The following is a 26,300-nucleotide window of genomic DNA, read 5'->3' on the forward strand; positions in this document are numbered from 1 at the left end:
ATAGACTCTAGGACTGGAAGGGACCTCGAGAAGTCATCGAGTCCAGTCCCCTGCCCTCATGGCAGGACCAAATACTGTCTAGACCATCCCTGATAGACATTTATCTAACCTACTCTTAAATATCTCCAGAGGTGGAGATTCCACAACATCCCTAGGCAATTTGTTCCAGTGTTTAACTACCCTGACAGTTAGGAACTTTTTCCTAATGTCCAACCTAAATCTCCCTTGCTGCAGTTTAAGCCCATTGCTTCTTGTTCTATCATCATCTGGAAAGAGGGTTAACAGTAAGGTTGCAAAATTTGCAGATGATACAAAACTACTCAAGATAGTTAAATCCCAGGCAGACTGTGAAGAGATACAAAAGGATCTCTCAAAACTGGGTGACTGGGCAACAAAGTGGCAGATGAAATTTGATGTTGATAAATGCAAAGTAAAGCAAATTACTGCTAAAAACTAATAGAGATAGTATGCTTTTAATATGCTTACCTCATTTTCAACAGTGAATAAAACCTGTTAGCCACAGATACAAGATGACCTATCTTAAAAGTTTATATTAAACTCTTAATAAACAGCAGCTCCCAGGAGAATCTAAGCATCAGTACATGGAGGCTGATTAAAGAGTGTAATCAGGGATACTCACACTAGCAATGGCAATAACTGAATGAATATAAAAAAAAACCCTCTGTCACTGTCAGTCCCTTCTAAGGCATCTACCCTTAGTTCAAAGACATTGTGTCTTCGAACCAATTTATTCTCCTCGTTAGGCTGTTTAAATACCATCTGAACTTCTTGGAAAACCAAAGAATATTTTGGGGAGGGAAAAAGTCCCCCAAAGCCATCATGTGTTTCATTTGTAAAATTTAAATTCACCTATTAAAATTTGCATAATGACAATTTTCTTTGAGTCTCACTTCAGAACTTCCACTAGACCTATCAGAGACAAAAGAGCCATTCAGCAAAGGAGAGTTAATGATGTTAACTTCGAAATTATATAGAAGCCATTGAAATAGTATGGCACACATTCATGAGCAAGTGGCAGTTTAATGAGTGACGAGCAACTCTAATGGATTAAAATTTAGGTAGCCTCATCTACTTGATAGTCTTGTGATCTTGTCAAAGGCAACATAACTTTCTATTAAGTGGAATGGCCTGGGTTCTTAGTACTGTAGATGGATTTCTGTACATCTTTTTTCTCCTTTCCTTAAAGGATGCATAAAAATTCAGCAGAATTGAACAGTGGGGTTGTATTTCTTTGGAGAGCTGTTTTGCTTTGATTATACTTTGATTATTTCAACTCAGTAAACCATTGGAGGGAAAGGACGGTCCAATGGTGGTCCCCAGTTCCACTCCCTGCTCAACCACAGGCTTCTGGTGTGACTTTGGGTAAATTGTATAGGCTCTCTGTGCCTTTAGCTCCCCCTCTGTAAAATGGAGATAATAGCACTTCCCTGCCTCACTGGGGTGTTTTAAGTAGAAGCACATAACCACCTCATAGTCGTTTAAGTGTCAGAGTAAATGTGGGACCATATAGGTACCTAAAATATCTAGATTGTGTTAAAATGTTCATACAGAGGCAAACTTGTCCCCTTGGAACTCAATGGCTCTTTGCCATTGATTCAGAGGAAACAGGATAGTGCCCTTCCCTAAGCATGACTATTAAAAATTAATAAACTCCATGTAAAATCTAAAGCATGGAAAATACACTAATCAACTTCTTACAATATCAATGTATCTAGTCATTAATTCTGATCACTTATTTGTATTACCATGGTGCCTAGGAGCTCTAGTCCTGGACAAGGACCCCACTGTGCTAAGCATTGTATAAACACAGAACAAAACAAGTCCCTGCCCTAGAGAGCTTACAGTCTAAGACAAGACACAGATGATACAGAAAGACCAAGGAAACAGTGAGACAATATTGGTCAGCACAATAGGTGAATAATGAGATAGCTTTGCAGATGTTTCCAAGGGGCACGTCCCAACCATGAGAAGCGGCATGGGATAAGGTGCTTGGTCAAAAACTGAATCAGTGGGTAAGTGAGAACCATTTCCCGCCCCCCCCCCCACTGTGATGTTCATTATATAATATTTTGGGACGCTACCCCAGAACATCATGACAATTTTATTTGTGTAAGTATAAAAACTTGAAAAATATATTACAAGATGCTCCACACACACACACACATATATATATATATAAGAGCCTAGAAAAAATGGTATGATATTACATTGTACTATTCAAGAAATCATAGAGATTATGTAATTAAAGGTTTTATTGTAATGCACATATACCACAGGGCAGAGGAAAGGCTGAGGTTTAGCTTTAACTTTGGCATTTCCTAACTTTTGAGTGCTTAATGCAACATTACATTTGAACAGTTAACATCAAGGTTTTTGCATTTAATAGAGTATTTATAGTTCAAGTCAGCCACAGCATCTCCCTAATTGTCTTATTGCCAGTTGTCATCAGATGTTAAGCTAAAGACAGAATGATGTGTAATGGAAATATGCTATCGCAGTAAGAAGCAGCTTAAATCCCCCTTAGCTTTAACCCAATAACCCATCAGCCAAAAATAAAGGGCTTGACTTTGCAGTCCCTTATAGATGCCTAGCTCATGTGAGAAGAGTACAAGATTAAGTCAAAAATGGCAGTGTATATATTTTTGTTTTGTTTTTTAAAACCTTTCTCCGAAAGGGACAATTCTTGGAGGAAAAATCCCCCTCTCTGACTAGGGTTGCCACTTTGGTTGGATGTATTTCTGGAGGTTTCATTACATGACATGAATCTTTAATTAAAGATTAATCTTTAATTCCCGGAGACTCCAGGACAATCCTGGTGGGTTGGCAACCCTATTTCTGAAGTGGCCAGTACTTGAAACACTTCAGCATCATTTTTTAGCCTGCTTTCCAACACATGGAATACCATTTAAAATTAAAGTAGATCTAAAATGTCCCACCTGGTTTGGGGCCAATAAGCTAATACTATGGGTTCTTAAGACTAATAACTTCTAAATTTCTAAATATATTTTTAAATTCTAAGCCATTCAGTTTTTAGATATTTAAAGAATTGGTTGATCTTACTTAAGAACATTTAAGCCATTTCTTCTTTCTTCTGCAATACCTCACCTGTGTTTTCACTTCTGACTCATTCTAAAAAATCAGTGTGCAAGTGATTTATGGAAAGGAACATAAGTGTGACAAGCTCAAAAGCAAGTAAACAAAATAATACTGTTCTGAACTATAAAGAAATTGTATAGATATTGCATGAGGTATTTGTATGTGATTTTCTTAATAAATATGGGAATTAGTGATGCTCCTAACACAGACTCCTAATTCAGAAACACTTCATAAATTAGGGGAATGGAAGAGGATCAGAAACTGAACTGGGATCTGAATTTCACAGTTGGCCCTTATCTCTATAGTGGGTTGAACTGAAAATTCAGATTACACACTCTCAACTTCAGTTTGCAATGCGGATCTGGGTCCAAATATTGGTGTGTGCTGTTCCATTACACTCCCAGATACTGAAAAATTGAAAGTGAACATTGAGGGAGGTCAAATTGTATATCTTAGTGCTTGTGAAGGGGTGTACTGGCCCCATACTGGAGCAGAAAGGGTTAAGACAGCACTCTTAGCCCCCAGGCACCTGCAGATGCCCTAGAGAGACTGCAATTGCCACCCGAGGCACCCTGACTTCAGCTACAGGAGTCATGGTAGGAAGCAGCCCTGGGAGGGACTAGCCAGTGTCCCTGCAGCAGTCGGATTCCCTGCTGGATTCATAGTGAAACCCTTTGCCACTACCAGGGCCCTGGGCTGGGACCCAATGGAGCAGGGAGGGCCTGGGTCCCCCTACCTAGCTGCCCCCTCTTTTTTGGGGTGAGGGGCACCAAACCTTCCTTCTGTTGACTCTGGCCACTGGGCCGTGCTTCCCAGCTGCCAAAGGGAGTTCCATTGACCCTGGCCAGTGGGCCAGGCTTCCCTGCAGCCAAAGGGAGTCCCATTGACCCTGCCTAGCAGACCGGGCCTCCCTGCAGCCAAGGGGAGTTCTGTTGACTCTGGCCATTGGACTATGCAGCCCTGTGACTGAGCGCAATCATGTTGACTTAACTGTGGGTCTACCATGCCCTTACCCCTCCTTCAGGGTGACAGGGGAGGGGAGTGCTGGCCCCTCAACTGTGCTCTAACAAAAACATTTTAATACAATGATAGTTTTTAAAATCATGTCAGATCTCTCTACATTTTCAGTATGCAAACTGAATTTTCTTAACATGGCATTTCCCATCATATGCACCTGTTTCTTACAGGCACCCAATCAATTGACACAAGTGTATTTCATTTAATATGAAATAACATCTTCAACATGTGCTGCTGCATTACATCAGGTATTATGAGTGAAAGGGGGTTAATTTTCTTAATATTTCGTAGGTAATTTGCTCCTGACTATTCCAGCAGCCATATATTTTTCATATACATTTGAAGCCTTTTAAAGTACACAAAATACACTTCTTGTTATTTACCATATGTGGATGGGAGTATGGGGTGCATAATCATTGGCAGTAGCGTTAAAGATGAGCTAATATTGGAAGTCAGTGGGAGTCTTTCCATTTTCTTCAATGGCTTTGGATCAAGCCTTATGTAACTTTACCCTATAACAAAATGTCTCTTTAAATTCAAAGAAACAAAGGCCTATTGTTGTGATATTGACCTGTTGCCTAAAAGAGTGACAATTTCTATTGCAAAGTACAGAAGGGCTTATATGGAAATTTCCTGAACAGTGTAAAGAATTATCCTACTATGCAGACTTCATAATAAACACTGTTGGTGCTCTGTGAAAAGAGTAAGCTAAACTGAATCAGGGTTCCTTGGGGCACAATTTAGAACAATAAGGATTTGACTCAGTAAATAGTGAGTTGTTTGATTTAACTGGAGGATGCATGAGATCAGGGTGATAATTTTATCTAGATTAAAAAAAAGAGTTCTATTTCTACCACTAAGATTAAAAGGTACCATGTGCTAGCAACATTCAAGTTTTATCTTTAAAAACAGTGTTTTATAAAATTCTCACAGCAAACAAAAAGGCCTGAGATGTGAGAACTGAAGGTCTGCATTCTCAACGCTCCTTCTACTATAGAAATTCAAACTATGCAGGAATAAAAAAAGTTTTTCATGGAATTTCCCACAAAATGAAATTTCATTCTGGCCATTTCTCACCCTCAAATCCTCTTTTTTCCTAATAAAAATTGCAACTAACAGTTTTGCATAAAAATGTGAGTTTGAGATTCTTTAGGTTTAGATCCAAAAATGGATCTTCAGAATGGAATTTTCAAATGTTCCCTCACAAATGCTAGTACAGTTAAGTAAAACCTTGTAAAAATTCAGACTTTTCACAAACTGAGACCATGTTTCTGAAGAGGCCCAACTGTCAGGTTTCTTCTTTACCTGCGAGTAGGAACCAGCAGAGATGGTGTCAGATGTTCAGGCAAGGCTCAAATGTAGGGCCATCTATGGTTTCTCATTAAAGAAATGCTGTGGCCCAAAATTCAGCAGGCTTTACGACTGTTTATTTTGGACATGCAGCTTGGCATAGGAAATAAAGAAAGCAATGCAAATGTCAAACACTGCAAACAAAATGTTAGCAGCAAATGAAAACAGAGCCCAGTCTTCAGCATTAAATTGGGCTTTATACTTTCTTAGCGCACAGAATACTAATCGAGTTGTTTATAAAGCAAGTAGCTTTTCCACAGTGCACCACTGGTTTAACACAAACAATTTTAGTTCGTAAACAGAGCAACCTTGAACAATCTTAGAACATATCAACATGAGTCCAGTTCTTAAAAATAAAGTTTCCAGCACGCGATTTTCTGTTGCTCAGCCAAATTCTTCCCCGGCTTGGGGCCTTTATATAGTCCAGGTACCCAGTGATGATGCTTTTTGTCAGGCCAGTCTGGGACCTGGCTGCTATGGGTTTATAGGCCTTTAGCATGAAGGCTGTTCAGGGGTGGTGATTCAGTGCACTACCATGGTACAGCAGTTAAAGATGCCATCTAAGGACCTGGTAAATTTGGGCTCAATACCAGAGTCCCAAGAGCAAGTTAGTTTGGAGTCCACTGGATCTGTGTCCAGACAAAGAACCTGACCATGGATGCCTCTACCCAAGTCCTGGTGTGGATTTGCAGAGACTGTTGCCTGCATTTCCCTTTCATGGAAAGCCACATTGAAGAGCCCATCCAATGTGAGAGATGCCCACAGGTAGAATCTCTCAAAAGGCAGGTGGCTAGGCTGAAGAGAATCTGTGCACAGGAAGAATTAATTGAAAACATGCATATGGAGACCTCTAAGTTTGAGGAGGAAGCCCACCTGAAGAGGACTGAGATAGAACCACCAATGGAGGAGGAAACTGCTCCTCTTCACAGGGAGGAAGCTGGCCACCGGTTACTCATAGCAGCAAGCAGTGCTCCACCCCTGCTCCTAACCCACTGTCCACAGAGATGAAAAAAACACTGTGCTGCCCTGGAAATGAGGGGTGAGGAATCTCTCTCAAAGGTGGAGAAGGAGAAGCGATGTACCCCCAAGACTGGGAAGATTGTGGCTACCACTCCCAAGAGGAAACAAAGGGTAGTAGTTGTTGGTAACTCCCTTCTGAGGGGGACAGAGGCACCCATCTGCAGGCTTAACCTGGCATCCCGAGGGGTGTGCTGCCTGCCAGGTTAAGCCTGCAGATGGGTGCCTGTATCTGAGATATTACGGAAGGACTGCTGAGGATCATCCAGTCTTCTGACTACTACCCCATGCTGCTCATTCATGTGGGAGCTAATGATATTGCAAGGTATGATCCTGAGCAGATCAGAAATGACTACAGGGCTCTGAAAGTGAGAGAAGGACTTAGGGGCACAGGAGGTGTTCTCATTGATACTTCCAGTCAAGAGTTGGCATCTGAGTAATGACTGACAGATATCCTGGAAGAAAATATGTGACTGCAGAGATGATGTCACCAGGAGGGCTTCAACTTCCTCGACTATGAGACCCTGCCCAAGAAGGAGGACTGCTGAGCAGAGATGGAGTATATCTATCAAGGAAGGGGAAGAGTATTTTTCATACAGACTGGCTAACCTAGTAAGGCAGGCTTTAAACTAGGTTTGAGAGGGGCAGGAGACCAAATCCCACAAGTAAGTCCAAAACATGAAGACCTGGGTGAAGGGTCTGAATCTGGGGGGCAACCTGGGAAATTGCAGCATGGACAAAGGAGATACAAGAGGGAATATAGATTGGAAACCCCTTAGATGTCTGTATACTAATGAAAGAAGTATGGGGAATAAACAGGAAGAACTAGAAATACTAGTGAATAATCACAAATACAATATAATTGGCATCACAGTAACCTGATGGGATAATTCGCCACACTGGAATATTGCTATAGATGGGTACAGCTTGTTCAGGAAGGACAGAAAGGTAAAAAGAGGGAGGAGGTCTTGCCTTGTGTATCAAAGATGCATACACTTCCACTGAGGTTGAGATAGAAGTGGAAGGCAGACCTGTTGGAAGTCTCTGGGCAAGGATAAAAGGGATAAAACACAAGGGTGATGTTATGTAGGGGGGTACTATACACCACCTAACCAGGAAGAAGTGGATAAGACCTTTTTTAAACAACTAACAAAATCATCCAGAACACAGGACTTGGTGGTGATGGGGGACTTCAACTACACACACATCTGCTGGGAAAACAATAAAGGCAGGCACAGATTATCCAACAATGCATCAGGGACAACTTTTTATTACAGAAGGTGGAGAGAGCAAATAGGGGAGGCTATTCTGGATTGATTCTGGCCAACATGGAGGAATTGGTTGAGAATCTGAAGATGGAAGACAGTTTGGATGAAAGTGATCATGAAACGGCAGGAAGAAAAACAGCAGAAAAGACAATAGGCTTCAGAAGGTAAACTTTAGCAAACTCAGAATAGGTAGGTAAGATCACATAGGATGCAAGTCTCAGGGAAAAAAGAGTTTAGGACAGCTGGCAGTTTTTTAAAGAGACTTTACTGAGGGCACAAGAGCAAACTATACCCATGTGTCGGTGTCATAAACAGATAGTTAAGGGTTAATGTCTCTTTTACCTGTAAAGGGTTAAGAAGCTCAGTAAACCTGGCTAACACCAGACCAGAGTACCAATAGGGGGACAAGATATTTTCAAATCTTGGTGGAGGGAAGTCTTTTGTTTGTGCTCTTTGTGTTGTTCGTTGTTCGCTCTCGGGACTGAGAGGAACGGGACATTCGTTCAGGTTCTCCAATCTTTCTGAATCAGTCTTCCATGTTCCAAATATATAAGATAGCAGCAAAGCGGATTAGTCTTATGTGTTTTCTCAACTGGTTAAATGTGTTCTTTTTTGCTGGAAGGATTTTACCTCTGTTCTGCTGTAACTTGAATCTCAGGCTGGCGGGAGTCCCTCAGCTATATTGATTGAGTACCCTGCAAAGCATTTTCATGCCTAATTTTACAGAATAATTTAAACCTGCTTTCTTAATAGAAAGCTTTCTTTTAAGAACCTGATTGATTTTCCTTGTTTTAGAACCAAGATTGGTCTAAACTCACCAGGACTGGTGGGGGAAAAGGAGGAGATGGTTAATTATCTGTTTTAAACCCAAGGGTTTGGGTCGTGGGTTCCCAGGAAGGTTGGGGGAACAGAAGTGTGCAACACAGGCTCTCGGCTGGTGGCATGTACCAGATCTAAGCTAGGATATTAAGCTTAGAAGGGTTCATGCAGATCCCCACATTTATTCTGAAGTTGCAAAGTGGGGGAAAAAACCTTGAATGGTGAGCAGCGTTGGGATTTCTAGGAACGCAAAAGCCAGATTAGGATTTTCTTTCTCCTTCTAGCTGCTTAGAAAGCCCCCCGCCATGAGGGCCGGCCGAAGTGTTAGAGTTTTTACAAGGGTTCTTTGTTCTAAGAGAGGCTTCAAGATGAAGCCAGCAGACAGCCAGTCAAAGGCATTTACAAGTGAATTGGTTTTTTTTCTTTTTTACCTCTTGGCTATAAGCTAGTTAGAAAATCTCTGTTAACCAGCAGCCTGAAGCTGCAGAGTGGGGTGCGGCCAGCACCAGAAGCAAGAAAAATGAGGGTGCCAAGAAAAAAGCAGTTAAACAGGACAATGGCTAGGCTGACGCAGAAGAAAAAAGCCAAAGAGTGCTGCCAACAGGAAAGGCTAAGAGATTGAAGGATAAAAGAGCTGAGATGAAAGAAATAGAAGACAAGCAAAGATGCTGCCCACCGGAGGGTTTTGGAGCTCCAGAGGGAGGCCCACCAGCAGGCTCCGTGGAATTAGCAAAGGTTTAAGCCGATGACAAGCCAAACCTAACAACCCTTCTCCACGTACTGTTTCCCATGCCTAGAAAATTCCCCACCTACCAAGAGCAGGTGATGACACTGAGGCCTTCTTAGAAAAGTTTGAAAGGACCTGCAGTACAACATCTCTACAGCATGTACATTTGATAAGAGCTGAGGCCACAGCCTAGGGAATCTAGTGATGGTGTGCAACTGAAATGCCTAAGGAACACTATAACGATTATGAACTTTTTATCCAACCAAGGCCAGAATCAGAATGGGCTAACACCTGAGCATGCCCATCGGACAGGTTCAGAGCCCTAAGGTGGAAACCCAATGTGTCATTTACCCGACATGCACCTAATCGAATGGCCATATGGCTGTCCTCCGGAGCAGCATCTCAATTATAACTCTGACACTGATAATCAGGAGCCATGTAATATCTCTGGAAGAGCTGCCTTCCCTCACATGCAGATGGACGCAGTTTGCCCTAGAGGGTGTTCCTGAGCACGATGGGTAATTAGAAACGGATACATCCTAGATGGTGGAGCCCAAAACTGTAACCGAGGCGGAGGAGATTGGGGCCAGATGGTGATAGTGGCAGAATAAGAAGAAAGCTACTAGCCAAGGGAGCGAATATCACAGGGGCAAACAGACAAGTAAGGCCCTATACCGAGGGCAACTTCAAAGACCCCACCTATCAACCCAAGGAAAGCCCCAGATCCCTATGTATCCCACCTCACCACCCACTTCGACCCAGGTTGACCAGTCAGCTGAAGATGCTTTAAGTGTAATGAACTGGGACATATAAAGTGCCAACTGCCCAAGAAACCCCAACCGAGGGCAGTTCTACGTACTCGACCACCATCACACCAAAGATCCCAGGCCCAGATGCCTTCCATAAGCTCCTGCGGAGCGAAGGGGAAACTTTGAGAGTCCGCGGAAGAAGCGTTTCGGCTGGGTAGAAAGACATGGGAGGCACAGTATCGCTATCCACCAATTACTTAGTGGACCCCAATTTGCATCACCCAGGCCAAGATGTACAAATTACCCACCCTCGTCGTCAATCTGTAAACTTGGCTCACCTGAACTTCCGATGTCCCGTACAAAGGGTCTGGTCAGGAATGTGGACTTTATGCAGTCTATGACAATTATCCATCCCACGCTACTGGGGGGCAAGACTGCCAACCAGGTGCGCGGCCAAGAGGTGGAATGGTTACATGCATCCAAGCCAGGACAAGCTTCCAGGACCCATCCCTTGTTCCTGGAGCCATGCCACAAGGGCCCGTCTGTGGTACCAGAGACCCAGACAGAAGTGTTGGACCCGATCCCACTGCCAAGTGACTGCAACAGCCACACGTTGCACCAGTCCCAGAACCGGAACTGGAAAAGCAACCAGCACGAGAACCATTGGCCAACACTGAGGCCAGGCGCTTGCAAAACCATCCTCCAACCCCCAATGCAGGAGGGCGCCAGCAGAGCCTCGCAGAAGTGTAGCAGACAACCCTTACGCAAGAAGCGCAGCCAATGGCCTGAAATATCCACATAGTCACAGCGGAAGCGGGTTCAGCCATCAGACCAAAACAACCCCATCACCTACATCGCTTCCAGAGGACCGAAGCCCAAGTCACCAGTCTGTTTATGGAGCACTGGGTGTCGTCCAAGCTCAAGCCGGTAATCAGTTCCATGACTGCCCAGCGGAAGCAGATGACAGCCTTCGGAAAGTTTGAGGGCGGCGCACGGAAGCACCCCACCGCGTCTCAGTCTTCTAACTGAATCCCGTTTGTTGTAGAACAGTAGACTTTTCTACAGGAGACTTCTTTCTGGTGTGACACAGGAAGGACTGGCCATCCCTCAAAAATCAGTTGTTAGGTTCCAGCTAAAGTACAGGGAAAGCTCTTTAAGCGTTAGCCCATGATCATCGCCAGTGGCCATCTGGGGTGAACAGAACCAAAAACAGTTGGGAAGTCTTCCACTGAGGGGGATGGCAGGACGTTGCTAATTATGTCCGGTTTGTGAAAGAGGGGAAGCCCCAAGACCAGGTCAAAGACCTCTCTCAGCCACTCCCCATAATTTGATTGGTCCCAGTTCAGCCAATAGCTGTGGAGATATTCTGGGTCCTTTCTCAAAAAAGACCCCCAGAGGAAAGCAGTACATATAATATTCGTGGACTTTGCTACCGATGGCCGGAAGCAGTATAGCTCCTTAGGCAACACAGGGCTAAAACTGTGTGCCAGCCTTAGCAGACATTTTTGCCAGGTAGGTTGGCCCTCCGACAGCCTTACAGATTCAGGAACTAATTTCCTGGCAGGGACCATGAAAGGTCTGTGGGAAGTCATGGGGTGATACATTTGGTTGCCACCCCTTTCCACCATCAAACCAATGGCCTGGTGAGAGGTTTAATGGAACTTTGGGGCCAGGATACGTAAATTCAAAATGAACACACTCCATGATTGGGACCTAGTGTTGCAGCAGTTGCTTTTGCCTACAGACTGTACCACATCCCAGTTTAGAGGTTTTCACCTTTAACTGGTGTATGGCCACGAGGTTAAGGGCCATTACAGTTGGTGAAACAGCGATGGGAGGGTTTACGCCTTCTCCAGAACTAACATTTCTAGACTTTGTAAGCAAAGCACCTCCGACTCTTTAGCCCTTGCTAAAGAAAACCTAAAGGATGCTCAGGAAGAGCAAAAGGCCTGGTTGATAAACATACCAGAGAGCGTTCCTTACAAAGTAGGAGACCAGGTTATGGTCTTTGAAGGCGCAACAGACCTCTAAGATGGAAGCATCATGGGAAGGGCCATTCACGGTCCAAGAGGCACCTGGGAGCCTGTTAACTATCTCAAAGCATTCCCCACTCCACCTAAAGCCTAAAGTGTATATGATGTTAATTCTCTCAAGCCTTTATTCCAGAGACTTAAGTTTGTCAGTTTACAGCCCAGGGAGAAAATGACGCTGAGCGGCCTGAAGTATCTTACTACGAAGGAAAAAGTGATGGTGGGTGGAAGAGGTGAACTTCTCCACAAACCTTGGAACGTCTGCAGCGGGCAACAGATCAAGGAGCTGTGCCTAGCTTCGCCCATTGTTCGTCAGCCACCCACGACGGACTGAACGGGCATACACTCCATTGACACAGGTAATGCTCACCCAATTAGAACCTCACCCTAACCCAGGGTGTCTCCTCATGCCAAGCTGCTAAGAACGGAGATCCAAAACATGCTGCAAATGGGGTATATAATCCGCCCCTCTACCAGTGCATGGGCATCTCCAGTGGTTCTAGTTCTTCAAACCAGACTGGGGAAATACGCTTTTGCTTGGACTACCATAGCTAAATGCTGTAACTCATCCCGACAACTATCCAATGCCACGCACCGATGAGCTATTGGAGAAATTGGGACGTGCTAGTTCATCTCTACAATAGACTTAACAGGGGTACTGCAGTACCGCTAATGAACCTGCCAAAGAAAGGTCAGCCTTCATCACCCATGCAGGGTGTATGAATTTAATGTGCTTCCTTTTGGCCTGCGAATGCACCACCTTCCAAAGATTTGTAGATGGTCTCCTAGCAGGATGGAAATAATGCAGTTGCCTACCTCGATGATGTGGCCATTTTTCTGATTCATGGCAGAACACCTAGAACACCTAGAAAAGTCTTTAGAGCGCATCCCAAGGCAGGCAGGACTAACTGTTAAGGCTAAAAAGTGTCAAATAGGTCAAAACAGACTGACTTACCTTGGACACCAGGTGGGTCAAGGAACAATAAACCCCCTACAGGCCAAGGTGGATGCTATCCACAAGTGGCCTATCCCAAAGTCAAGAACAGGTCCATCTTCTCTAGTGGCCGGTATTACAGGCCATTTGTACCCACTACCCAAATCGCTGTCCCACTAACAGACCTGACCAAAAGACCCAGTCGAATGCAGTTAAGTGGATTGTGAGTGTCAAAAGGCCTTTACCCGCTGTAAGGCGAACATCATGCCTGACCCTGTGCTAAGGCCCAGACTTTGACAAACCATTCCAGTAACCACATATGCATCTGAGCATGGTGTAGAAGCAGTTTTAATGCAGGAAGGACCGGATCAAAACTTCCATCCTGTCGTGTTTCTCAGCAAGAAACTGTCTGAGAGGGAAAGCCACTGGTCTCAGTGAAACGGAAGATAGGAAGTAGGGTAAGAGGCCACACTGGCTTAAGCAGGAGATCTTCATGTAAGGGACCAGGCATAGGACCCTTGCCTTAGCGGTCACAGTGGGCTGACAGCTGCCCACCAGGATGTTTGTCACCAGGCAGGAGTTGAGAATCTACTAGAAAGCATATCCATATAAGCAGGGCGGAGGGGTCAGGTCTGGCCCCAGTGGTCAGGCATACAAGAGACTGGAGAGTCAGCAATCAGGACCCAGGGGAGAACATCGGTCAGCGAGTGCAGGCCTCGCAGTCAGACGAGATCGAAGACAACCTAAGCTGATTGCCAGGCTCAGACCAAAGTCTGTCTTATTGCCTCAGAGGCAACTTCCTAGAGGACGGCAATCCTAAAGGGTTAAATAGGTGCTCATGCTATCATGGCGAGGACACAACAGTAATGTCACTCTGGTTCTCGGGTGATGCATCCTTGGCAGCTACTCTCCATCAGTGTTCCTAGCCTGTCGATGCCTGTGGCACTGTAAATCTCAGCTGTCTGGGCTCTGAAACCTACACTTCCAGACCTTCCAGCTTCATAGACTAAATCAAAAAAGTCATACAAGAAGTGGGAAACTAGATCAAATTATAAAGTATGAATTTTTTTTAAAAAAACAACCAACATTGAAGCACTGTTGGGACACAATTAGAAGAGCCAACCACAAAATGAGGTTAAATTAGCTATGGACATAAAGGATAACAAGAATAAACATTTTACAAATTCATGAGAGCAAGGAAGACCAAGGACAGGATAGTACAAATGGGGAGGGGAAGACAATAACAGAAAACACAGCAATGGCCAAGAATGTTAAATGTCTTTTTGTTTTCAGTTTTCACCACAATAGAAAGTAGATTGGACAACTAACATAGGAACATCAGTGTAAATGAGGTAGGAGCCGAGGCTAAAATAGAAAGGAACAAGTAAAGAATTTCTTAGACAAGTTAGATGTATTCAAGTCACAGGCCTGATGAAATACATCCTAGAATACTAAAGGAACTTAGTGAACCACATCTGTTAATGATTGTATCTGAGAACTTGTAGAGACAGGAGAGACCAGAAGAACTGGAAAAGGGAAACATATAATATCTATCTATAAAAGAGGAATAAGGACAACCCAGGGAATATATACCATTCACCTTAACTTCAGCACCCACGAAAGATAATAGGTACACATAATAAACAATTAGTCTGTAAGCACTCTAGAAGAAATAAAGTGATATAGTAACAGTCCACATGGATTCTCAAGAACAAATCGTCAAACCAACAGAATATCTTTCCTTACAGGCTTGTGAATAGGGGGAGGAAGCAGTAGATGTGATATCTTGATTTAGTAAGGCTTTTGATAGTCTCACATGAACGTATCTATAAATAAAAATAGAAACTATAGCCTAGATCAGTGGTTCTCAACACCGGGTCCGCTGCTGTGTTCAGGAAAGCCCCTGGCAGGCCGGGCGCAGTTTTGTTTATCCTGCGCATCTGCAGGTTTCGGCGCAATCGTGGCTCCCACTGGCTGCGGTTTACCGCCCCCAGGCCAATGGGGGCGCAGGAAGCAGCATGGCAGAGGATGTGCTGGCTGCATTTCCACAGCCCCATTGACCTGAGCAGCAAACCGCAGCCAGTGGGCCATGACCGCTCCAAACCTGCAGACGGCAGCAGGTAAACAAACCGCCTGGCCCGCCAGAGGCTTCTCTGAACAAGCGGTGGACCGCGTTCTGATAACCACTGGCCTAGATGAACCTTCTATAGGTGGTACGCAACTGGCTGGAAAACCATACTCAGAGTTAAGTTATCAATGTTCACATCGAGCTGGGAAGGCCATATCAAGTGGGGTCTCGCAGACATCTGTCTTTGATCCAGTTCTATTCAATGTCTTTATCAATGATTCGGACAATGGCATAAAGAGTACACTTAGAAGTTTTGGCAAGACCAATTACCAAGCTGGGAAGGGTTGCAAGCTCTTTGGAGGACAGGAATAGAATTCAAAATGATCTTGACAAACTGAAAAAATGCTCTGAATTAAATAGGATGACATTCAATAAGGACAAATGCAAAGTACTACACTTAGGAAGGAATAATCAATTGCACAAATACAAAATGGGAAATGACTGCCTAGGCAGCAGTACTGCAGAAAAGGATCTGGGGGCTATAGTGGATCACAAATTAAATGTGGGTCAACAATGTTATTTATATTATTGCAAAAAAAGCAAACCATTCTGGGATATATTAACAGGAGTGTTGCAAGTAAGACACAAGCAGTAGTTTTTCCACTCTACTCAGCATAAGGCCTCCACTAGATTACTGTGTCCAGTTCTGGGTGCCACACTTCAAAAAAGATGTGGACAAATTGGAGAAAGTCCAGAGAAGAGCAACAAAAATGATTAAAGATCTAGAAAACATGATCTGTCAGGAAAGACTGAAATAATTGGGTTTGTTTAGTCTGAAGAAGAAAAGACACAGAGGACATGATAAGTTTTCAAGTACATAAAAGGCGGTTATACAGAAGAGAGTGAGAAATTGTTCTCCCTAATCACTGAGAACAGGACAAGAAGTAATGGGCTTAAATTGCAGCAAGAGAGATTTAGGTTAGACTTTAGGAAAAGCTCCCTAACTGTAAGGGTAGTGAAGGATGGGAGCAAATTACCTGGGGAAGTTGTGGAATCTCCGTCATTGGAAGTCTTTAAGAGCAAGTTAGACAAACACTTGTCAGGGATGGTTTAGATAATACTTAGTGCTGTCTCAGTGCAGGGCACTGGACTAGATGACCTATCAAGGTCCCTTCCAGTCCTACATTTCTATGATTCTATGAAATCAAAGGCATTGTCTCTCAAGTATCTTTTTGGACTGCAGCTGTGGCTAGGGGCAAGTGCCAGGCGGTGCTCCACAAGCACCGGCAGCCCCAGCTACTCCAAGTTTCAGCCACAGGCTAGTCATGGCCACTCTGACCCTAGCCCCAGCCCCTGCATGCTTCCCTGAAAAGGGGCAGCCAGGTGGGAAGGACAAGCAGGAGGAGGCCTTCTGGGCGGAGCGTAGATGGGGCCATGCCGGGCTGATTGGGGAAGCATATTCTCCCGCAGCCTACAATACACACTGCCCATGGCTGTGGCAGTAAGGTAAGCCTGTCCCACATCATGCAGAACTTTAAAGGTCAATACCAGCACCTTGGAATCCATCTGGAAGCCCACAACCAGTCAATGCAGAGTAATGGTGCTATGTGTTCCTGACAATGCTCTGCTTAATAAACAAGCTGCTGTGTTTCTGGATTACCTTCAGCTTCTGAATGGCCTCAGAGCATAGCTCCAAGTACAGCACATTACATTGAGCATGGATAAATGCAGCAAAGGTTTCATCCAAAGCAAGAGATGAAAGGCCAGATCCTCAGCTGGTGTAAATCGCTGCATCTCCACTAAAGTCTGATGGTTTTAATCAAAGTGTACTTGAGCATTCTCTACAAGAGCAAAGGTGGGGATGAATTATAAAAATATTTCTTAAAAAAGAATATCCACCTCCTGCTAAGATGCAACATGTAAAATTTGAAATCACTTGGTTTTATTTTCTGGAAGATACTGAGAGGTGAATAACAAGCTTATAACAACAGGTTTCAGAGTAGTAACCGTGTTAGTCTGTATCCGCAAAAAGAACAGGAATACTTGTGGCACCTTAGAGACTAACAAATTTATTTCAGCGTGAGCTTTCGTGAGGTATACTCACTTCTTTGGATGCATAGAATGGAACACACAGACAGGAGATATTTATACATACAGAGAATATGGAAAGGTGGAAGTATGCATACCAACAGGAAGAGTCTAATCAATTGAGATGAGCTATCCTCAGCAGGAGAAAAAAAACTTTTGAAGTGATAATTAAGATGACACATAGAAGGTGTGAGGAGAACTTAACATAGGGAAATAGATTCAAGTAGTGTATGACTGACATTCCCAGTCTTGTTTAGGCTGCGTTAATTGTCTAATTTGCATATTAATTCGAGTTAGCAGTCCTCTCTTGGAGTCTGTTTCTGAGTTTTTTTGTTGCAAAATTGCCACCTTCAAGTCTGTACTGGAGTGGTTAGAGAGGTGAAGTTTCTCCCACGGTTTTTGAATGTAATGGATTCCTGATGTAGATTCTGTGTCCATTTATCTCTTTGCAACGAGACGACTGTCCGTTTGGCAATGTACATGGCAGAGGGCATTGGCTGGCACATGATGTGCATATATACATGTAGATGTGAGGTGAACGAGCCCTGATGGCTGGTGATGTATAAGGTCTATGATAGGTGTATTTGAATAGATATGTGGACGAGACTGGAAAACACGGCTTTGTTGCAAGGATAGGTTCCTGGGTTACGTGTTTATGTTAGATGTGTGCGGCTGCGGTGATATTTGCTTCAGGTGGGCGGCTGTTTATAAGATGAGTGACTGGCCTGTCTCCAAGATCTGTGAGAGGAAGGATCATCTTAAGTGATAGGTTGAGTCTTTGATGTTCGGAGCGGAGAGCAATAGGTGATGGCTAGTGGCGTTCTGTTTATTTTCTTTGTTGGGCTGTCCTGTAGTAGGTGCGTTCTGGTACTCTTCTGGCTCTGTAATCTGTTTTTCAATCACAGGTGGGTATTGTAGTTTTTAAGAATGCTTGATAGAGATCTTGTAGGTGTTTTATCTGTGTCGGAGGGACCTGATGCAAATACGATTGTTCTAGAGCTTGGCGTAGACAATGATCGTGTGGGTGTCCTGAATGGAATGGAGGCATGTAGGTAAGTTATAGCGTCAGTGGGTTTCCCGGTATAAGGGATGTGTTATGTTGACTCGTTTTAGCACAGTGTGTCTAGGAAATGGACCGCTTGTGTGGATTGGTCTAGGCTGAGGTTGATGGTGGGATGGAAATTGTTAAAATCACGGAATTCCTCGAGGGCTTCTTTTCCTTGAGTCCAGATGATGAAGATGTCACAATGTAGCGCAAGTAAAGTAGGGGCATTAGGGAACAAGAGCTAAGGAAGTGTTGTTCTAAGTCAGCCATAAAGATGTTGGCATACTGTGGGGCCATGCAGGTACCCATAGCAGTGCCACTGACTTGAAGGTATATATTGTCCCTAAAGGCAGCTAGCATCAACTTTAGCTGTGGCGAGACAAAGTATTTCTCTATAACAACACTTAAGAAAGAGAGTCATTATAAAGATTACTCTTCAGTCTGACTTGCGGAAAAATGCCAACACATTGAATACAACTTTCCTTTGGAGAAAACCTTGACAATAAGGAACACTCCTGAATTGGCAGAGTGATAGACTAGATGATCTAATAGGTCTTTTCAACCTCTAATGTCTATGATTTTATAATTTCCAAGGTAACAACTTTTTAAATAGGCCCGATAAGGATATTCATGATTAGCCAACCCAAACTGCTTATTTTTGTAGTTTCTTTTGGCAAAGTAAAACAAAAAATCAAAATGTGATGTATTTTTTTCTTTTATCTTTACTATGAATGCATTTTTAGCTTGTGAACAGTAACTTTCCTCTTTCATTATATTTCATCATCCTGTTTTGCCTGTGAAACACAGGTATAATGTGACATTATTTCTATCACAATAGAATATGACAGCACAGAATCTGAGAGGACTGGAATGTCACTGTATTGTCATGGCAATAGACTGAATGTTTTTTACATGCAGCTTTATGCTTTTCACTCCAGCACTTTAAAGTACAGTTTTGTGAGAGAAAAGGACAAAAGAGATCCTTGGCTATCTTCACCTCTGCTGGCTCAGGAAGATACAAATTAGATGGCTATTCTCTGTGCCAACAAAGGCCCACTATTCCATAGGGCTCTGGGTGATACTTTCTGCTCTCAGCTGAGGTTTTAATTTTTACCACCACCTTTTTTCCTGGGCCATGTCAGGAGAGGACATCTTTACTTTCTGCCCTGGCCTCCATAAAATCATGCAGCCACAGTCCTCCCAATCCCCAGGCATTCTAGATTATGCCTTCAGAAAATGAAGGTGAATCTAGTGTGTTTACTTAGCTTGTCTGACCACAGCTTTAAAACTGGCAATTTAGCGTTTACCACATAGCATGTGAAATGGATTTTAATTGACACAGTGTTAAAATCAAGCCAGATGTTCATTTAATGTAGTGGCCTCTTAAGTAACCAGTTCGACTTCTGAATTGCTTATGCTTATATTGACCCTACTTAAATAATATTTAAGTGAAATTTTAATTATCCAATAATTCTAATCCTAAAGATTTACCATAAATATCATTGTAGATGGCACAAATTGGAAATAAATCCTAAAGTAAAGTGGAGGCTCATATAAACTGGCAGGCCAAACAATTCATGTGATTCAGCTTAAATACTGTAGTGTAATCTATTAGTGTTAATTTCTCATTTAGAAATGTATCTGATTTTTTTCCACAGAAGCACCAGAAGTTAAATTAAAAAAAAAACCCTCCTTTTATGTAAATTCTGTTTTAATTATTAACTGGAATAAATTGATACTTTCAGTATTTACTGAGAACTTAGAACAACACACAGCCTAAAAGAAGATAGCGACTAGGATAGTCTCATATATTCAATCCTTTTTTTAATTGCAGGCGCTAAACCAAATTCTGCCAGTACTTCTACCTGTGCAACCACAGTGAAATTAATTATAATCTTCAAAATATGTTGATATTGCTAATGCTCGAACACTAAACTATTCTCTTTGGTTTCGAACATGCCTGGGAAGTACAGCACAGTGTTCACAATGTTGCCACAGTACCTTGGGATGAACTTTCAGGGAGGTGAGTCGTCACTCACAGACAGTGAATTGGGTAGATCTTCATAACATGATTTGTCTTCTCATTCCTTACGTGCTTCAGTGAGCAGCGAAATAGCTAATAATGTTAAGTATCAGAGAGATAGCCATGTTAGTCTGGATCTGTAAAAAGCAACAAAGAGTCCTGTGGCACCTTATAGACTAACAGACATCTTGGAGCATAAGCTTTCGTGGGTGAATACTCACTTTGTCGGATGCATGTAATGGAAATTTCCAGAGGCAGGTATAAATATGCAGTCAAGAATCAGTCTAGAGATAATGAGGTTAGTTCAATCAGGGAGGATGAGGGCCTTTTCTAGCAGCTGAATTGTGAACACCAAGGGAGGAGAAACTGCTTTTGTAGTTGGCTAACCATTCACAGTCTCTGTTTAATCCTGAGCTGATGGTGTCAAATTTGCAAATAAACTGAAGTTCAGCAGCCTTTAAAGTGCCATCATTGGCACCTGAGATAATAGTCAGTCAGTTCATGTCAAAGATCTATGTTTTTAGGCTCTCTACAGACTGAGGCAGATATCACAGCATTGCTTTTACTCGAATCCCTTTTTCAAAATTTTCTTGGAAACTACAACAGCTAAAGACTTTTTTTGAAAGCTCTGACTCTGGAGAATGATTGACAGGATGGTTGCACATGCACCCATTCTCCCCAGCCAGTCCTTCACACCCCAGAAGCAGGGACATGCCCCATACTTTGGAAAACCCTGCTTTAAAGAATGCAACATCCTTCCTGCCATGCTGTTTGTCAGCTACACCAGCTAGTGTAAGGAAAGGGACATAGCTCTGCCTACTTCCTGGTCTGCAGCCTCTGAGGAACATCTTGGTAGCAGCTCTGTGCTCCTCCAAGTGCAGGGGCTGCATGTCTGACTGGCCCTTTCAAAGGAGGGACCCTTCATTTCCTCCTAATGCAGCACACTCAAATAAAGCTCAACCACAACTAGTGTTGTATGTACCTTTCTCTCTAGACCATGCTAACAGTTCAGTGATGGAGGGTTAACTGGAGGCCAAATTATGCAGCTGTAGATGTGTTGAATTCTGACTGCAGGCATGTGATTATTCAGTTGTCAAATGAGCCTTGTGAATGGATAATGTGTCCTCACTTCAGAACACAGCAGCCTGTCTGCTCAGCAACAGGATAGACAGGGAGACAGATAGATGAGGCATTCACTGCAGTTCAATACAGCATATTACACTGATACATCAGGCTTAGACTGTGACACTTATAGCTAATATTCATGCTCAGCAGCCACAGTTTGGTTTCTGCTACTGGGTAGCTATTAACCTCTGAATAAATTAGAACTCTGTGCTTTGGACAGTGTGGGAATGATGGGCCAGATCTCTGGCCTCTATGCAGCCTCTTTGTACTGCTCTGCCAGCGCTGAGGGGCCATAAAGTCTGTTTAACTGACAATTCCCATGGAGTGGGGCTGCGCTAAGGCATACTAGGGGTCTGAATTGATCCTCAGCTGACCCTGCATCAGGGTGGGCAGTGAAGATGGTGTAAATCTACCTTTGTCCCTCTCTAGGGTCATTGTGTTTCCTGAAAGGAAGAGCCCTCTTTTCCTATCCTAGTGGTTGTACACTCGAGTGATTCCATTGGCTTCAGATGAGTTGCTTCAGATTTACATCAGTGTAAATCATAGGAGAATTAGGCCATTTACTTCTAAAAACTTAATGGGCCCAGTTCTTGGGTCTGTCCAAAAATCAAGAATAAAGCATTCTGGTGGTACAGATAGCACTACATGGCATCTTGGGACTCAGATCCTCATGTCCAGAGTGCCACCTGGGGGACGTTGGGGGTGGCAAAGGTAATTTTAAGGCCTGGTCTACACTACAATGTTAAGCTGATGCAAGGCAGCTTACATCAATTTAGCTGTGCACGTGTCTACACTTAAATTGGTCTCCCACCTCTGTAGCACCCTGTTATGCCACATAGTAACACCACCTCCCTGAGCAGCGTAGTGCCACGGTTGATGTACTTAAGTCAACACACTGCATGTGTAGATACTGCATTACTTATGTTGAGTCTAAATGTCCTCCAGCAGCTGTCCCTCAGTGCCCCACACTAACTGCTCTGGTCACCATTGTGAACTGTTCTTTCCCCTTCGTAAGTTCTGTTCTAGTAGTGTATTATTATTAAGCTTTCAATGTATCTGTTTTTAAAATGTCTAGGGTTTTTTGCACTGATTTGGAATATGATTCACCTTTGTTAGTTCACAACATATGCTACCAAGCACTCAGCAGTTCTGAAAGCAATTACCTATTACTGCATGGTCACAGGGTCCACTCACCAATAGGGTGCCTCCTCCTGGTTGCTCTGGGGATTCTCTTTTCACAGGTCCAATTCCCCCTTCTGTCAGTTCCTCCCCCATGGTCTCTCTCTTTCTCTGAGACTTGGGGTGCTTCTTAGTGACTCAGCCCTCCAGCCAGGTCACTATACTCCTGCCCTTTAAGGGGATCAAAGGATCTCTATACAAAATGGCAGTCTTGCCTTCACTGCCCCAACCATACCACTCCTCCAGTGCCTAGCAGGGGAACCCAGGCCTGCCCTCTATTCCAGTTTCCAGTCCTGGGACCCTATCTCTAGCAGTGGTGGCCTGCTCACTCCTAGGCCATGTTATTCTTTCCCTGCCCTCTTTCCTACTTCTCAGCTCTACCTTCTGGCTCCTCCCTCCATCCCTGGTTGACCAATCCAAATTCCTTCCCCCCACCAGGAAGTAACTGCAGGCTACCTGACACTATAGCCCCCAAAACACCTTCCTTCTCCTGGGAGCGACTGCAGACTATTTTACTTGAAACCTATTTCTGATGCTAACTCCCTATCTTTATACCAACCCCGCCCATTCCTTCTTAGCTTGGCTCCATCTCCAATCAGGCCTTCAAGCCCTGGCTATCTCTCAGGTGCAGCCTTTCAAGTTAATTGGTCTCCTGCTCAGCCTCATTAACCCTTTCAAGGCTGCTTTGAGGTGAACTCCCCATCACTTGCACAGTGTCACACAACTCATATGATCAATCACAAACAAAATTAATAGGAGCATTGACAATAGACATGTAGAGCAATCACCACACAATTTCTACCAGGCCACAAAAGAGCAGGGCCAGGCAGAGCACACCACAACAACACACACTGTTAAAATGGTATTTCAAAGCTTTCCTAAGCCACATAGTTCCTCATGTTGAGCTCTTCTAATAGCCCTTTGTCTGGCTGTTCAAATTCAGCAGACAGTTGCTCCACCTGTGCCCTCCACCCCAGTGGAAATGTTTCCCCTTTTGCTTCACAGATATTATGCAGGACACAACAGGAAGCTATAACCATTGGCATATTTTTCTCACTGAGGTCCAATCTTTTGAGTAAACCATGCCAGTGACCCTTTCAAACAACCAAAAGCACATTAAAATGTCATTCTTTCACCTGCTGAGCCAGTAGTTGAATCATTCCTTGGCGCTGTTGAGATGGCCAGTGTATGGCTTCATGAACCAGAGGACCCAGGGGTAGGCTGGATCCCTGGTATCATTATTAGGGGGTAGCTGTGTTAGTCTGTATCCACAAAAACAACAAGAAGTCCAGTGGCACCTTAAAGACTAACAGATTTATTTGGGCATAAGCTTTCATGAGTATCATTCTCCTTGGTATCATTACTGGCATTTCAACATTCCCAGTGGTAATCTACTGGTTAGTAAAGAAAGTCCCTGCTTGTAGCTTTGTGAACAGTCCTGTGTTCTGAAAGATGAGCAAGTATGCCCCTTGCCTCACCAGCCCATGTTGATGCCTGTGAAGTGTCCCTAGTGATCCACCAATACTTGCATAAGCAGAAAAAAAGTAGCCCTTTCTGTTGATATACTTGGTGGCAAAGTGTGATATGCATGCCTTATATAGCTCCACTGCAGTTTCGGAACCCCATAACTGCAAAGCCAATCACCAGGGGCATGTGCAAAGGAAGACAAGTAGGGACATGACGCCCCCTCTTCACCCCTCCCCAATAGCACAGCTGTCGTTGTATTCAATAGGATCAGGATTTGGCACTTTGCAAGTTACTTGCAAATAGACTTTGATGTTTTTACAAATTCTTCCCTACACAATTGGTGAACCACTTTATGTGACTATATTTCTGCCTGTGGGTTGTTGATGACTTAGTAGTTTTGATTACAGTATGTCTTTAATTCTTCACTTCAGAGTAGAACCTCAGAGTTATAAACACCTTGGGAATGGAGGTTGTTTGTAACTCTGAAATATTCGTAACTCTGAACAAAACGTTATGGTTGTTCTCTCAACTGAACATTGACTTAATACAGGTTTGAAACTTTATAATGCAGAAGAAAAATGCTTCTTTTAACCAATCAGTAGGGGCACAGAACTCTGCTGAGGCTGGGGCAGAAGATGACAGCTCCTCCAGACCCGGAGCTTTGGGGGGAGAGACAACTCCTCCAGTCATAGCAGGGAAAGCCAGCTCCTCCGGCCCTGAGCCAGGGCAGGAGATGACAGCTCCACCAGCCCTGGGACCATGGGGGAGAGAGGGAGAGCTAAAAGTCATAGTCCTGTGTAGCAGAAGGCAATTAATGGCCTTGCATGACAATGACATCTCCCCCCCAGCCCCTGCAACGAGCTTCCCAACTCCAAATTGATTCCTGATTGACCAGTAGCAATCTGGCATTGCAAGTTTCCACAGTGCAATCACCACTTGCTTCTCCACTGTGCAGCTCTAATTTTGGTGTCCCTGTGCTGGAGGGCTCAGGTGAACTCAGCACACAGATCCAGAAATGTGAGCCATTGCTCATCATCCCAAACCTGCATTACGATATGATCCCACCAGTCAGTGCTTGTTTTGCAGGCCCAGAAGTGGCACTCCAATATCTGCAACTGCTCCATGAATGCACCAACAACCTTGAATTGGTTCTCGCTGTGTCTCACAGCAAACTATCCTCCAAGGAATTGTCATGTTCCCCACTCATTTGGTTCTTCTTGTGGCTCTGCAAATACTCCAGGATCATGCACCTTGTGCTTGCAATGCTCATGACAATAGTGCAAGCTGTGCAGGCTCCGTGCTTCTGTCAGAGAGGGCAGACAGCGAGGAGGACCACACAGGTTTGTGGGATTTTGAAAAAAAGGTGTGAAAATTATGGGATACAGATAACATTATGTGATGGAGACAATTGCAAACTGGTAAGTTGACCCCATTCACCTCTGCATGATTCACTTCGGCATCATCATGCATTGCCAAAACTTCCCAAAAGCTGGAAGGAGGCGAGTTGCACAGTGGGATGCCTACCCATGGTGCACTGCACTCTGCATCAATATAAGCAGTCCTGGTGAGTACATGCACCGCTGACACAAGGAGCCAACTATGCACACGCACAAGCAATGTGCTAACTGCAGTGGCTGTATGCCGACGTAACTTGAATCAATGTAAGTTTATAGTGGAGACATGGCCTAAGTCTGCCAAACAATCCACAGCTGGCTGTTTGAGCCAGGTTTCTGTCTGTCCCCTTCTCACCATCAGACCCAGCAAGGCAAAGAATCTGTCTGAAAATTGATATATTAAAGATATTTAGGGCCTGATCCTCCTCTTCTGTGCCCCATGAGTTTGTTATATTTCCCATGCAGAACAACTGTGTAGGCTCATCAAGCAAGATTTGGTGCATTCTTTCATTTTCACAATGAATTTGCATTTTTTGCAAATTTCCTGCTTGCACACCAACACGATGCTGCTACTTGTGCTCTTCCCACTTAGGAGCTGCTGTGCATATATGGTAGCACAGTGAATCTCAACCATGAGCTAGACAAATCTTGAGCCTCTTGGTAAAACAGACCAAGCTGTAACTCCATTGAAGTCAGCGCACTTCACTGACTTCAGCAGAATTACAGCAAGGATCAATTTGCAACATTGAGACAGCTTGAATGTATCTTAAATTTATGGATATTGATTAAATTTTATCTATGACAAAAACAATACTCAGTTTTGAGTTGAGACTCCCAGGTAAACTAACCGTTAATATCAGTATAAAGGAAAAAAAAAGCAATC

The sequence above is a fragment of the Chelonoidis abingdonii genome, chromosome 5 (genome assembly GCF_003597395.2).
Source record: "Chelonoidis abingdonii isolate Lonesome George chromosome 5, CheloAbing_2.0, whole genome shotgun sequence".
Lineage (NCBI taxonomy): Eukaryota > Metazoa > Chordata > Testudines > Testudinidae > Chelonoidis > Chelonoidis abingdonii.